Source organism: Oncorhynchus clarkii, unplaced genomic scaffold, assembly GCF_045791955.1.
Source record: "Oncorhynchus clarkii lewisi isolate Uvic-CL-2024 unplaced genomic scaffold, UVic_Ocla_1.0 unplaced_contig_660_pilon_pilon, whole genome shotgun sequence".
Classification (NCBI taxonomy): Eukaryota; Metazoa; Chordata; class Actinopteri; order Salmoniformes; family Salmonidae; genus Oncorhynchus; species Oncorhynchus clarkii.
The window spans coordinates 32,730-48,880 of record NW_027258478.1 but is presented as its reverse complement, the minus strand read 5'-3'; positions in this window follow the sequence as shown (position 1 = coordinate 48,880).

Below are 16,151 nucleotides of genomic sequence, written 5' to 3'. Positions count from 1 at the left end.
AGAATCGGCCACAAAGTCTATCATTCATTTATTTTCTTCCCTAAAAGTCTAAGAAAGGATCACCTCCTTTCAGAGTTCATTCCATCGCTGCCACATTGAAAACCGCTCATCCCCTGTAGGTAAACCTAACAGAACATACAGTATCCCAGTATTAGAAGAGAGAGAGAGAGCACTTCTCAGTCCTCTATGTTCTTGTTTCCTGGTGTTGTTTTCCGTTGGCTGTGACATCGTAACCTAGCTACAGTAGCTGAGCATCCAGCTATGGATGGAGGTTGGAGCAGTTAGAGGGGAGACAGGAGACACCATGAGGCTAGCCTGGTTCCACATCTGTGCTGTCTTGCCAACTTCTATGGTCAAAGGAGTTAGCAAACAGCTCAAACAGAGATGGAACCAGGCTAGCCTCAGGGTGTCTCCTGTATCTCCTCTAACTGCTAGCATGAAGCCCGTTGCAGCCTGGGAAGAGTTCATCCCTGGAGAAGCATCACTCAGGTTCAGCCTACTGTAGTGTAGCCCCCCCCGAGTTACACCTCCAACTCAGGGATAATCATAATCCCAATATTGGATACGGAGCACAACGCAGGCTTCCTCAACAAACCTGGTCTCAAATGACAGCCTATTTCCAATGGGCCCTGGTCAAAAGTAGCACCCTATATAGTGAACAGGCTGCCAATTGGGACACACCCCTAGAATCAACCTAATGTGACCTATTCTTGTTTGTGTTAACCTTGAACTGTAATTCGTAAAGTCGCTGTGTTTTTGTGTTGCCGACTACGCCACCATTATTTATAACATAGTAAACTGCAGATTTGGAGATTAGCAGAGCTGGTGATGAGAATTCATCTCTGTGTCATTGCTTATTCAGCTATACCGCCTCATCTCTCCTCTTCTCCTCCCTTCCTTCTCTTGACGACCCACCACATGCTCTTGATGAGGAAAATAATGGCCACGCATTTCCCAACTAATGCCCTCCAAGAAACCTAGTCTAAAATGGTGGATTATGAATGATGTAAAGACTGATGGTGGACATATACATGGTTTCTTTCCTCAGAAAGAGAGAGAGGGAGAGGGAGGGAGGGGGAGAGAGAGAGGGGGGGGGGAGGGGGAGAGAGAGAGAGAGAGGGGGCTGGAGGAGGGGGAGAGGGGGAGGGAGAGAGAGGGGGCTGGAGGAGGGGGAGAGGGGGGAGAGAGAGGGGGAGGGAGGGGGAGACATAGAGAGAGGGGGGGCTGGAGGAGAGGGAGAGGGGGAGGGAGAGAGAGAGAGTGCGAGAGGGATGCTGAGCAGTGTTCGTTCTGTGGTATTGTTTTTACCCTGTAGACACCTGACTGACACAAAAAAAGCCATAGGAAGATAGGAAGCCACTGAGCCAATAGCCTTCACAGGACCTGAGCCAATAGCCTTCACAGGACCTGAGCCAATAGCCTTCACAGAACCTGAGGCTAATACTGGATATGTGGCCAACAGTTCAATTCACCCCATAACTTTGTCCCACCAGGAGATATTGTATAAAATCAACAAATATATATAAAAAAATATATTTAAAAAGAAAAAAAGAACTAAAGAAAATAATCACACAAAAAAGAATATATATATATATATATATATTTTAATCTTATTTTATTTGTCACATACACATAGTTAGCAGATGTTAATGCGAGTGTAGCGAAATGCTTGTGCTTCTAGATCCGACAATGCAGTAGTAACCAACGAGTAATCTAACCTAACAATTCCACAACTGCTACCTTATACACACAAGTGTAAATATATATATATATACAGTGCCTTGCGAAAGTATTCGGCCCCCTTGAACTTTGCGACCTTTTGCCACATTTCAGACTTCAAACATAAAGATATAAAACTGTATTTTTTTGTGAAGAATCAACAACAAGTGGGACACAATCATGAAGTGGAACGACATTTATTGGATATTTCAAACTTTTTTAACAAATCAAAAACTGAAAAATTGGGCGTGCAAAATTATTCAGCCCCTTTACTTTCAGTGCAGCAAACTCTCTCCAGAAGTTCAGTGAGGATCTCTGAATGATCCAATGTTGACCTAAATGACTAATGATGATAAATACAATCCACCTGTGTGTAATCAAGTCTCCGTATAAATGCACCTGCACTGTGATAGTCTCAGAGGTCCGTTAAAAGCGCAGAGAGCATCATGAAGAACAAGGAACACACCAGGCAGGTCCGAGATACTGTTGTGAAGAAGTTTAAAGCCGGATTTGGATACAAAAAGATTTCCCAAGCTTTAAACATCCCAAGGAGCACTGTGCAAGCGATAATATTGAAATGGAAGGAGTATCAGAACACTGCAAATCTACCAAGACCTGGCCGTCCCTCTAAACTTTCAGCTCATACAAGGAGAAGACTGATCAGAGATGCAGCCAAGAGGCCCATGATCACTCTGGATGAACTGCAGAGATCTACAGCTGAGGTGGGAGACTCTGTCCATAGAACAACAATCAGTCGTATATTGCACAAATCTGGCCTTTATGGAAGAGTGGCAAGAATAAAGCCATTTCTTAAAGATATCCATAAAAAGTGTCATTTAAAGTTTGCCACAAGCCTCCTGGGAGACACACCAAACATGTGGAAGAAGGTGCTCTGGTCAGATGAAACCAAAATTGAACTTTTTGGCAACAATGCAAAACGTTATGTTTGGCGTAAAAGCAACACAGCTGAACACACCATCCCCACTGTCAAACATGGTGGTGGCAGCATCATGGTTTGGGCCTGCTTTTCTTCAGCAGGAACAGGGAAGATGGTTAAAATTGATGGGAAGATGGATGGAGCCAAATACAGGACCATTCTGGAAGAAAACCTGATGGAGTCTGCAAAAGACCTGAGACTGGGACGGAGATTTGTCTTCCAACAAGACAATGATCCAAAACATAAAGCAAAATCTACAATGGAAGGGTTCAAAAATAAACATATCCAGGTGTTAGAATGGCCAAGTCAAAGTCCAGACCTGAATCCAATCGAGAATCTGTGGAAAGAACTGAAAACTGCTGTTCACAAATGCTCTCCATCCAACCTCACTGAGCTCGAGCTGTTTTGCAAGGAGGAATGGGAAAAAATGTCAGTCTCTCGATGTGCAAAACTGATAGAGACATACCCCAAGCGACTTACAGCTGTAATCGCAGCAAAAGGTGGCGCTACAAAGTATTACCTTAAGGGGGCTGAATACTTTTGCACGCCCAATTTTTCAGTTTTTTATTTGTTAAAGTTTGAAATATCCAATAAATGTCGTTCCACTTCATGATTGTGTCCCACTTGTTGATTCTTCACAAAAAAATACAGTTTTATATGTATATGTTATATTATATGTTTTATATTATATGTTTGAAGCATGAAATGTGGCAAAAGGTCGCAAAGTTCAAGGGGGCCGAATACTTTCGCAAGGCACTGTATATATATATATATATAGGCTGTATCCCAAATGGCACCCTATTCCCTGTGTAGTGCACTACTTTGGTCAAAAGTGGTGCACTAAGTAGGGAATACAAAGTAGTGCACTAAGTAGGGAATACAAAGTAGTGCACTAAATAGGAAATAGATTGCCATTTGGCACGTACGTTTGTCTGCACAGTCTGGCACATCCCCAGCTGATATATTCAAAATGAAGACATTTTAATAACCTTTACTGCAGTGGACTAAATCAGGGTCCCACAGGGTGTTTCTTGGTAGTCTTAAACAAAAGTATACACCTCATACACATGGTTATGGACCTTAAAAAAGAAGACACCCGTACCATGTCAGATAAAGAGTTGAAATGTATTACATTTTGAGTTTGCATCACAGTATTACACTTTATATACATCACAGAAGACTGAAATATAACAAAAAAGTTTTTCAACAAAACACCAGAAATGTAAAAAATAAAATAATGAAATGATGAAGAATATGAATAGCATTCCACCCATGAGGCCACTGGGCCATTTGACTGCAGGAAGGAGCTACACCTGTTCTAAAATGCACCTCTGTTAGTAAAGAGCACATCAGTAATCAGATCAGATGGTGGGATAGTTGTTGTTAGCGATGTAGCTGCAGGAAAGCTGTGTTTTAGTAGCCTACATTCATCTATTACACGGCCTTGTGGAAAATAGAGGTGAAATATTTCAATCATTGTGTGATATTATTTAAAGCAAGGCAGTCAAATGTTCAAGTCATTATTAAACCAAACATATTTTACCTACACAATATAGTAGCCTAGCTACGGTTGCAAAGCTACCGGTAGTTTACCAAAGTTACTGGAATCTTCACTAAATTTGATCATTAAATTAACAAAAAATCTATAGCAATCTATCGTAACTTTGGTATTTAAAAAACGTATTCATACATGATATTATTTTTGTTATATCTGTGTCCATATTGCCCATGAGTGTCTAGTAGATAGAACATATGGTTCAAGAGAAAATAGCCAAGTTAATGGATAAAGTAACTAATCAACAATTACATTATTTTCAATTAACTCTGCAACTTGTCCAACTATTTAATTTTTTCACAACTGCCAACAGTTTGACGCCTAACATTGACAACAAATACATATTGACATAGTAAAATAAATAAAAGTGTGCAAAGAAATAGAGGATATTTCATGCTGAAACCTTCATATTAAACACCAATGGTATTCACTAAGTTCATGGTTTATATTTAGGATAATGTTTTACAGCTTTGTCATTCAATGTTTAAAAATCATCTTATTGAATTCATATATTTTACATGTGGTGAGGCCAGAGAGGGCCAGCGATAACTACAGACACATGTGGTGAGGCCAGAGAGGGCCAGCGATAACTACAGACACATGTGGTGAGGCCAGAGAGGGCCAGCGATAACTACAGACACATGTGTTGAGGCCAGAGAGGGCCAGCGATAACTACAGACACATGTGGTGAGGCCAGAGAGGGCCAGCGATAACAACAGACACATGTGGTGAGGCCAGAGAGGGCCAGCGATAACTACAGACACATGTGGTGAGGCCAGAGAGGGCCAGCGATAACTACAGACACATGTGGTGAGGCCAGAGATGGCCAGCGATAACTACAGACACATGTGGTGAGGCCAGAGAGGGCCAGCGATAACTACAGACACATGTGGTGAGGCCAGAGAGGGCCAGCGATAACTACAGACACATGTGGTGAGGCCAGAGAGGGCCAGCGATAACTACAGACACATGTGGTGAGGCCAGAGAGGGCCAGCGATAACTACAGACACATGTGGTGAGGCCAGAGAGGGCCAGCGATAACTACAGACACATGTGGTGAGGCCAGAGAGGGCCAGCGATAACTACAGACACATGTGGTGAGGCCAGAGAGGGCCAGCGATAACTACAGACACATGTGGTGAGGCCAGAGAGGGCCAGCGATAACAACAGACACATGTGGTGAGGCCAGAGAGGGCCAGCGATAACTACAGACACATGTGGTGAGGCCAGAGAGGGCCAGCGATAACAACAGACACATGTAGTGAGGCCAGAGAGGGCCAGCGATAACAACAGACACATGTGGTGAGGCCAGAGAGGGCCAGCGATAACCACAGACACATGTGATACCAACAATGGTAATATGTATTGTAATAGATTACATAAAATCATTGAAAGATATCAAAAGTAGTAGTTTCAGGTAGTTTACTGGTAAACTTCAAACGTTTCCAGTTATATACCCACCCTTTGCCACCCTAAGCCTAGCAAGCAGTGACAACAGCATACCGTAGGCCTAGCTACTGGAATTCATGGAAATACATGGATTCATGGAAATATAAATAATATGCAGTACATTACTGACATACTCCAACTGAACTTGTGATTCCAGGGAGCCCTCTAAGACGATTGTGGAAGGATCCCAAAAGCCCAGTATAATTCTGCAGCTTTACGGCAGGTCTTCACAGCGATCCCAGCTCTTTTGTTCTGAGCCATCATTGACTGAGCACCACTCTGTCTGTGGAGAGTTCAACTCTGGAGATCTGGGATGAATATGCTCCGACTGCCAGTCAATTAAGGATAAAGAAAAACAGAGATGGTTGTAAAACAGCCGTGGGCCTGTGGAACAAACCACAGAATATACTGTAGCCATAGTAACAACGCTTTCATAGATGTTGATTCACACTTTGTGGGTCAATGTACTGCTGTTTGTCACAAATGTATGAAGATATACTGAACATTAAACACATACAGTAAAACAGGATATGAATAGACGACTGAACCCCTTTCAACAACAAGTTGTGTCTGTCGATGCTCAAATACCTATCAATAGTGACATTGGGTTTAGAGTGTGTATTGTGGTAACTACACTGTAGTAGTACAGTGATATTCCTGTCTAGGAAGTAGACCATGATCCTTTGTGGTGTTGTGTTATTATGTGTTAACCGTATGTTGATTTGTGCCCTACACCAGCATAGTGTAAAAGGCCAACCCCTAGGTGATTACCCAGACGTAGAGGACCTAGATTTCAGGCCCTGATCCCCCTCTCAGACAGGACCACCCACAGGGTGGCTGGAGCACTGGGACACACAGGCAGCACACACACACACATACAGTACATACAGACATACAGGGACTTGTACAAGTATGAACACACACAGCAATTTATGAGAGAGAGAGAGAGAGAGAGAGAGAGAGAGAGAGAGAGAGAGAGAGAGAGAGAGAGAGAGAGAGTGAGAGAGGGAGAGAGGGAGAGAGAGAGAGAGAGAGAGAGAGAGAGAGAGAGAGAGAAAGAGTGAGAGTTCTCTCCCTGGTCTGAAATGTACGTTGACAGAAACTCGGTCTGAGTGCAAGACAGACAGCCTGCATGGTGCCTGGGGTACACTTTCATCCACAGCATAGGAGAGGAGAGAGGAGATCCCAGGAGAGGAAGGAATATGATGATGAGAGAGGGGGAGGAGAAGAGAGGGAGAGAGCAGAGGAGGAGATGATGGGAGGAGAGAGGATAAGAGAGGGGAGGAGTTGGGAGTGGAGGATGGGAGACGTAGATGAGAGGAGACGGGAGGATAGAAGAGATGAGATGAAGAGGATATAGGAGTCTGGAGGAGCGGACAGGAGTGGAAGGAAGTGTAGAAGAGAGAGAAGAGGAGGAGAGGATGGTGCTGCAGAGCAAAGATTCTCCGTAATCCTCATCAGGAACCACCAGGAGCAGGTCTAATTAAAAAAACACAATGACCCCTAATTCTCCAAACCCTGGAATATATGAATATTCTATCTATTATTATTATCCCAGTCATTCAACGCTACTGTTTCCATTCAACTTATGTTATTCAGATGTATACAGAACGAATGTTTAAGCTATAATGATGACTTTTAAAGAATAAGTGATTCATGTCTGTGGTTGTTATGGGCATAATTAACTTTCAGATAGCTGGGTTTTGCTTAGTTCTGTCGTGTCCAATATGATGTGGCATATAACTACAATGGTTAAATGTCATTATTTTCTATTCTGATGAGAACGTAATGCAAGTGAATAGCGCTTCTAATAGCGCTATATATTTTTGGCAGAGACAAAAACGTTGTAGATCAGAGAATATTTCTCCCTCCAAACCTCATCCAGCACAGTCTTGCATTCATTTGAAACCTCATCAGCATCTAGCGACAGTGATAAACGAAGCACCTGCCTTCTGATCACCATTAGTATTTTCCTGTATGCATATAGCCTGGTTAAAACGGACTAAAGCTGTGAAACAGTGGTGAGCGTGATTCAGTCTGTTTTATCCAGGCTAGAATGCATATATATGCAACTTTATCAATATGCCATCTATTTCAGTGCAGTATGTTGCATCTCAAGTAGGGAACATTTTTGTTTCCTTCTGGCTGTTTCTCACCCGGTGTGCCAAAAATATCAGAGGCCAGAACGAGTTGTGTAACATTGATTTGAAATTCTGTCTAGTGAGCTGCTTCAGCTCTGCCCTGTGTGTGTTCTGAGATTCCCGCTGACAGATACGCGAGGGACTGTTGGTTATCTGTGGGAGAAGAGGAAAACACATCATCTCCCATCTCACCAGTATTCATTCACCCAAAGCTTACATATACTCACCCACTGCACTTCATTCCAATTTACTATGCTCCTTCAGGCTTATTGAATCTGTACTCCCCTGTCAACCACATAGTGGCGGATCCTCCTCGAAAATTAGAAATGCGAAGGGAGGAAAAAAAGTAGATTTTTGTGCAAAAATCTGTTTGTAAGCGACATAATCCTATAATTAATTTTTCAGTGAGTGAACACGTGACTACAGTCACGTTGAAGTGTGTCTGGTTTGGTTATTATGAAATGCGAGAGAGAGAGAGAGAGAGAGGTTGTGCTAAGTAAAGTTGGTGCCAAGTAAGAAAGTTTAAGTAGGCGGCACAATATCCAAATAGATTTGGAAAATCCAAGCAGGTTGGGACCCTCTTAGCAGTAGTGTAGAAGTAGATAATATTCTTACCACTGGCTAATGGAGCCTCTCACTGAGCTGAACTCCTACTAGGCACGGGCTGCTTCTCTCTTTCTCTCTCTAACCATTCCTCTCAGTCTTTCTCTCCCCCCATTTCTCTTTGTCTCTCTCCCTCTCGATCTACCTCTATCTCTCTCTGTTCCTGTCTCAGTGTGGGCATACAGGAAGCAATTACTTAGTGAACCTCATTGTTTGTCATTGGCTCCTGAGTGGCGCACTGGCCTAAGGCACTGCATTTCAGTGCCAGAGGTGTCACTACTGCCCGAGTTACACTAGGAACGCATAATCCCTCCATCAGTGCTCAGACTGTCCGCAATAGGCTGAGAGAGGCTGGACTGAAGGCTTGTAGGCCTGTTTTCCTCACCAGACAATAACGTCGCCTATGGGCACAAACCCACCGTTGCTGGACCAGACAGGACTTGCAAAAGGAGCTCTTCACTGACGAGTCACGGTTTTGTCTCACCGAGGTAGTTGGTAGGTGTTACGAATCCCTTTTGTCCCGAAAGTCTTCGTTTATCGACGAAGGAATGAGCGTTACACCGAGGCCTGTACTCTGGAGCAGGATCGATTTGGAGGTGGAGTGTCCATCATGGTCTGGGACGGTGTGTCACAGCATCATCGGACTGAGCTTGTTGTCATTGCAGGCAATCTCAATGCTGTGCGTTACAGGGAAGACATCCTCCTCCCTCATGTGGTACCTTTCCTGCAGGCTCATCCTGACATGACCCTCCAGCATGAAAATGCCACCAGCCATACTGCTCGTTCTGTGCGTGATTTCCTGCAAGACAGGAATGTCAGTGTTCTGCCATGACCAGCGAAGAGCCCAGATCTCAATCCCATTGAGCACATCTGGGACCTGTTGGATTGGAGGATAAGGGCTAGGGCCATTCCCCCCAGAAATGTACGGGAACTTGTAGGTGCTTGGTGGAAGAGTGAGGTAACATCTCACAGCAAGAACTGCCAAATCTGGTGCAGTCCATGAGGAGGAGATGCACTGCCGTACTTAATGCAGCTGGTGGCCACACCAGATACTTACTGTATGTTACTTTTGATCTTGACCCCCCCTTTATTCCATTTCTGTTAGTCACATGTCTGTGGAACTTGTTCAGTTTATGTCTCAGTTGTTGAATCTTGTTATGTTCATACAAATATTTACGTTTGCTGAAAATAAATGGAGTTGACAGTGAGGAGGTTTCTTTAATTGCTGAGTATATATATTTTTTTTATTTCACCTTTGTTTAACTAGGCAAGTCAGTTAAGAACAAACTCTTATTTACAATGACGGCCTCTCCCCCACTCTTCACCCTCCCTTCTTTCCTCCCTCCCTCATATGATCCTATCACAGGCCCAGACAAAGATGCCTGTCAGATGGGGGTCTTACATTTAATGTGGATTACATATAGATGATGGATCTCCCCCAGTGCTCCAGCCCTCCCTCCCTCCTTAACTTCTTCCCGCCCTCCTTCCCTCCCCCTACAGTAGCTGGCTGGAGGTGCAGCAGTAATGAAATGTCATTACAAGGTCACTCAGAGCCTTGCGGTACACTGCTGCAGTGGGGGGGCAGAGTGTGTTATCCTGCAGCCTTATCATGGTTTGCACCATGCACTAGCCAGCTGAGCTAACCATACATGACTACCTCTAGATCCAGTATGGAGGGGAACACACACAGGAACCTCAATGCACCTCACCATGGCTTCAGGGCTGTTCAGCAGGTGCAGTCCTATACTGTACATGTACGCTTTACAGCTGGCAGAGACTGGCTGGAACACACTGGAAACCACTGACGTTATACTGACCAGTCTGTCTGTATGTATGTCACTCATCCCTCATGCCCAGTGGGCTCACATCGCCGCCAACGACAGAAGGAAAGAAAGGAAATTTGTCGACTTGTGGGCCAACCAATCAGCTACACCCACTGGGATGGGGGCAAACCCCATAACAGAAAAACGGGGAGGAATGTGTATCCACGAACCAGCACAGAAACTGGTTCAATGACCAATGTCTCAAAAAACAAGTCCTCATATGTGAGACCAAAAGACCTCAGCTCTGTTTGACAAGCCAGCCATGCTTCGCAAACATCAAGAGGGTTGTAATGGAGAAGTTTGTGGGAAAATCTGTAAAGGATACTACGTGGATAATCAGCTAAATGTATCTGGTCTCATAATAAAATGAAGGCTGTTGGATGAAAATATCAGTATATTTTTCCTTAATAACAGCTTTATAATAAGCCTCACGATTCATTTGTCTACATTTGTCATTGACTAAGTGCTGGCCTTTGTCCCCTTTTTTTCTGCCATAAACTATTTCTGTTGAGCATGTGTAGGTGACAGCCTGCAGACGGCACATCAACAGCATCTCACACACTTCTATTGGCGTTGCATAGGAATGACACTAGGACCATTGTATTCTATCAGAAGCGTTCATCCTTTTGCCCACATATGAAAGCAGCATACCTTGCCTCTTCCACTGAATCAGAGTTCAGTCGTTTTTTCCCCTTTTACCTCTGCATTGTCAAAGTTGTCTACACACAGGTCCAATTGTGCTTGTCCAGCACTGTTGAACCTGCCGTCTGTGACTTACGTAATCCTATCTGTCTGCCTTGTTTCGTGCTGTTTTATAGGACAGAGGGTGAGAAAGAACAAATAACTAATCCCTCAGAAGTAAAATGAGGGATTCCAGAAATCCAACTGATAGCTCTGCTACTTCCTTATCAGCTTGATGAAGAGCTAGTTTTGTACAGGGTCAACAAACTGCTGGAAACAAATAGTGAAACCTCCCATTTTATTCACTTGATCTATTTTCTTTTTCGATTCATACATTGAGTATAAATAGAGTTACAAATATTTGACCACTACCGTGTCCATATAAGGAAGTACCTCAGTTGCCATTACTGTTTGACTCGTTCTATGGGGTCATACTGATGCTAAAGTGTTCTCTCTTTTTTACTGTGTGACATCTCTGCTGCCCTCTCCCTGTCACTAAGAGAGAGTGGGTGTGAGGGAGGGGGGGGAAAGAGCATGAGAGAGGGAGAAAGAAAGGGAATGGGAGAAAGGGTGAGAACGAGGAAGATAGAGATAAAGAGGGAGAGAGAGAGAGAGGGACAGGATATGAATGAATCAGCAAAGCCTGTGTCTTAGCTGGTAGTGCTAGCCCTCCATCTCTCTCTCTCTCTCTCTCTGTCTCCGTCTCTCTCTCTCTCTCTCTCTCTCTGTCTCCGTCTCTCTCTCTCTCCCTCTCTCTCTCTCTCTCTCTCTCCCTCCCTCCCTCCCTCCCTCCCTCCCTCCCTCCCTCCCTCCCTCCCTCCCTCCCTCCCTCCCTCCCTCCCTCCCTCCCTCCCTCCATCTCTCTCTCTCTCTCTCTCTCTCTCTCTCTCTCTCTCTCTCTCTCTCTCTCTCTCTCTCTCCCTCCCTCCCTCCCTCCCTCCCTCCCTCCCTCCAGACAGATATATTAATAAAGTACACTGAGTACAGTATTGGCCTGGCTAGATCTGGTAAGCACAAGCAGGACCATGGAAAAGTTTCAGTAATCACTTCTCCTACACAAAGCAGGCTTTTCAGCCTCAATCCCCTGATACAACTGGTCCACAGATGGAGACTCAGAAAAGGATATGAGTTTTCTCAACTGCACTTGTCCTCAAGTGACTGTATGGCTGGTTCTTTGTGTCAGTTAAGTGCAATACTGTTTAAGTCTGTGTAAAATGTATATCACTACAACTAAAACGGTGAATATACAGTACAGAGTGTACAAAACATTACGAACACCTTCAAAATATTGAGTTGCACCCCCAATTTGCTCTCAGAACAGCCTCAATTCATCGGGGCATGAACTCCACAGGGTGTCGAAAGCATTCCACAGTTGTGTCAAGTTGTCTGGATGTCCTTTGGGTGGTGGACCATTCTTGATACACATAGGAAACTGTTGAGCGTGAAAACTCCTGCAGCGTTGCAGTTCTTGACACAAACCGGTGCGCCTGGCACCTACAACCATTCCCTGGTCAAAGGCAATTCAATGTTTTGTTTGGCCAATTCACCCTCTGAATGGCACATATACACAATACATGTCTCAATTGTCTCAAGGCTTATAAATCCTTCTTTGACTTGTCTCCTCCTTTTCATCTACACTGATTAAAGTGGATTTAACAAGTGACATCAATAAGGGATCATATCTTTCACTTGGATTCAACTGGTCAGTCTATGTCATGTTCCTAATGTTTTGTACACTCAGTGGAGATGGAAGTTAATATTATTTAATGGACAATGCATTTAGGAGGTCACACTTTTGAATTACTTTTCAAGTTGTGAAGTGAGAAGCAGTTGACATGCATCACAGTGTCCCTGAGGTGTACCAATAGCAGACAGTCATCAGCACATCCTGTCAGTGTGTGTGTGTGTGTGTGTGTGTGTGTGTGTGTGTGTGTGTGTGTGTGTGTGTGTGTGTGTGTGTGTGTGTGTGTGTGTGTGTGTGTGTGTGTGTGTGTGTGTGTGTGTGTGTGTGTGTGTGTGTGTGTGTGTGTGTGGAGAGGGTAGGTTCCACACTGTAGTAGCTCCCAGCGTTGTTAGTGAAGATGACATTTTTTGAGAAAGGTATTTTTTGTTCCTTGAGAATGTAGCCTGCTCTGAAAATACTCTGTCAGACTGGACCAAGACCTTTCTTCTACTGTTGAGACAAGCAAGACCTTTCTGTCAGTGCTATTCTGAAAACACATTCAGTCTGAAACACAACTCACATGGCCAGTTTGAAGTGTTCTTATCTAACTTCTGTTTGACAGCATCTTACTGACTGTGGCGGTCAGGCACGTCTTGACTTCTGAATGAAAAAGCTCTTACCATTTCCATTAAGGCTACAGAATGATACCGACAGAGCACTTCAAATCAGCATCCTTCTGTCTGCCTTTTTACCACCTCTCTGGTAATCTACTGTTGATAAGGTGCTTGATATGGTGACTTAAATGGCAGGCAGGTGTGTCACGGTGCATTATGGTGTACCACCTCTCTGGTAATCTACTGTTGATAAGGTGCTTGATATGGTGACTTAAATGGCAGGCAGGTGTGTCACAGTGCATTATGGTGTACCACCGTTATGAGGTCACCTTTAGAATCCTGGACCTACCCTTTCCTCAGGTGTGTCACGGTGCATTATGGAGTACCACCGTTATGAGGTCACCTTTAGAATCCTGGACCTACCCTTTCCTCAGGTGTGTCACGGTGCATTATAGTGTACCACCGTTATGAGGTCACCTTTAGAATCCTAGACCTACACTTTCCTCAGGTGTGTCACAGTGCATTATGGTGTACTACCGTTATGAGGTCACCTTTAGAATCCTGGACCTACCCTTTCCTCAGGTGTGTCACGGTGCATTATGGTGTACCACCGTTATGAGGTCACCTTTAGAATCCTGGACCTACCCTTTCCTCAGGTGTGCCACGGTGCATTATGGTGTACCACCGTTATGAGGTCACCTTTAGAATCCTGGACCTACCCTTTCCTCAGGTGTGCCACGGTGCATTATGGGGTACCACCGTTATGAGGCCACCTTTAGAATCCTGGACCTACCCTTTCCTCAGGTGTGTCACGGTGTACCACCGTTATGAGGTCACCTGTAGAATCCTGGACCTACCCTTTCCTCAGGTGTGTCACCACCGTTATGAGGTCACCTTTAGAATCCTGGACCTACCCTTTCCTCAGGTGTGTCACAGTACATTATGGAGTACCACCGTTATGAGGTCACCTTTAGAATCCTGGACCTACCCTTTCCTCAGGTGTGTCACAGTACATTATGGAGTACCACCGTTATGAGGTCACCTTTAGAATCCTGGACCTACCCTTTCCTCAGGTGTGTCACAGTGCATTATGGAGTACCACCGTTATGAGGTCACCTTTAGAATCCTGGACCTACCCTTTCCTCAGGTGTGTCACAGTACATTATGGAGTACCACCGTTATGAGGTCACCTTTAGAATCCTGGACCTACCCTTTCCTCAGGTGTGTCACAGTTTATGGAGTACCACCGTTATGAGGTCACCTTTAGGTGTGTGTCACAGTGCATTATGGAGTACCACCGTTATGAGGTCACCTTCAGAATCCTGGACCTACCGGTGTGTCACAGTGCATTATGGTGTACCACCGTTATGAGGTCACCTTTAGAATCCTGGACCTACCCTTTCCTCAGGTGTGTCACGGTGTACCACCGTTATGAGGTCACCTGTAGAATCCTGGACCTACACTTTCCTCAGGTGTGTCACAGTACATTATGGAGTACCACCGTTATGAGGTCACCTTTACCGTACCCTTTCCTCAGGTGTGTCACGGTGTACCACCGTTATGAGGTCACCTGTAGAATCCTGGACCTACACTTTCCTCAGGTGTGTCACAGTACATTATGGAGTACCACCGTTATGAGGTCACCTTCAGAATCCTGGACCTACACTTTCCTCAGGTGTGTCACAGTACATTATGGAGTACCACCGTTATGAGGTCACCTTTAGAATCCTGGACCTACACTTTCCTCAGGTGTGTCACAGTACATTATGGAGTACCACCGTTATGAGGTCACCTTTAGAATCCTGGACCTACCCTTTGTCACAGTGCAGGTGTGTCACAGTACATTAGGTGTGTCACAGTACATTATGGAGTACCACCGTTATGAGGTCACCTTTAGAATCCTGGACCACCGTGTGTCACAGTGAGGTCACCTTTAGAATCCTGGACCTACACTTTCCTCAGGTGTGTCACCCACCGTACACCTTTAGAATCCTGGACCTACCCTTTCCTCAGGTGTGTCACGGTGTACCACCGTCCTGTAGAATCCTGGACCTACACTTTCCTCAGGTGTGTCACAGTACATTATGGAGTACCACCGTTACCTTTAGAATCCTGGACCTACCCTTTCCTCAGGTGTGTCACAGTACATTATGAGGTTATGAGGTCACCTTTAGAATCCTGGACCTACACTTTCCTCAGGTGTGTCACAGTACATTATGGAGTACCACCGTTATGAGGTCACCTTTAGAATCCTGGACCTACCCTTTCCTCAGGTGTGTCACAGTACATTATGGAGTACCACCGTTATGAGGTCACCTTTAGAATCCTGGACCTACACTTTCCTCAGGTGTGTCACAGTGCATTATGGAGTACCACCGTTATGAGGTCACCTTTAGAATCCTGGACCTACCCTTTCCTCAGGTGTGTCATGGTGCATTATGGTGTACCACCGTTATGAGGTCACCTTTAGAATCCTGGACCTACCCTTTCCTCAGGTGTGTCACAGTACATTATGGAGTACCACCGTTATGAGGTCACCTTTAGAATCCTGGACCTACCCTTTCCTCAGGTGTGTCACGGTGCATTATAGTGTACCACCGTTATGAGGTCACCTTTAGAATCCTGGACCTACACTTTCCTCAGGTGTGTCACAGTACATTATGGAGTACCACCGTTATGAGGTCACCTTTAGAATCCTGGACCTACCCTTTCCTCAGGTGTGTCACAGTACATTATGGAGTACCACCGTTATGAGGTCACCTTTAGAATCCTGGACCTACCCTTTCCTCAGGTGTGCAGTTTTGCCTTTTATACTCTCCTGAATCAGTGTGCCACGTCTCGTTTATTCCCCCTCCCATCCGCAAATAAAAACTTTTGTTCCCTTTGGGTCGGGGAGAAATCGAATGGATCATTATAGTGGCTGTGGGATTTACGGTTAAAAGGGAGCTTGCCTGACATGGAAAGAA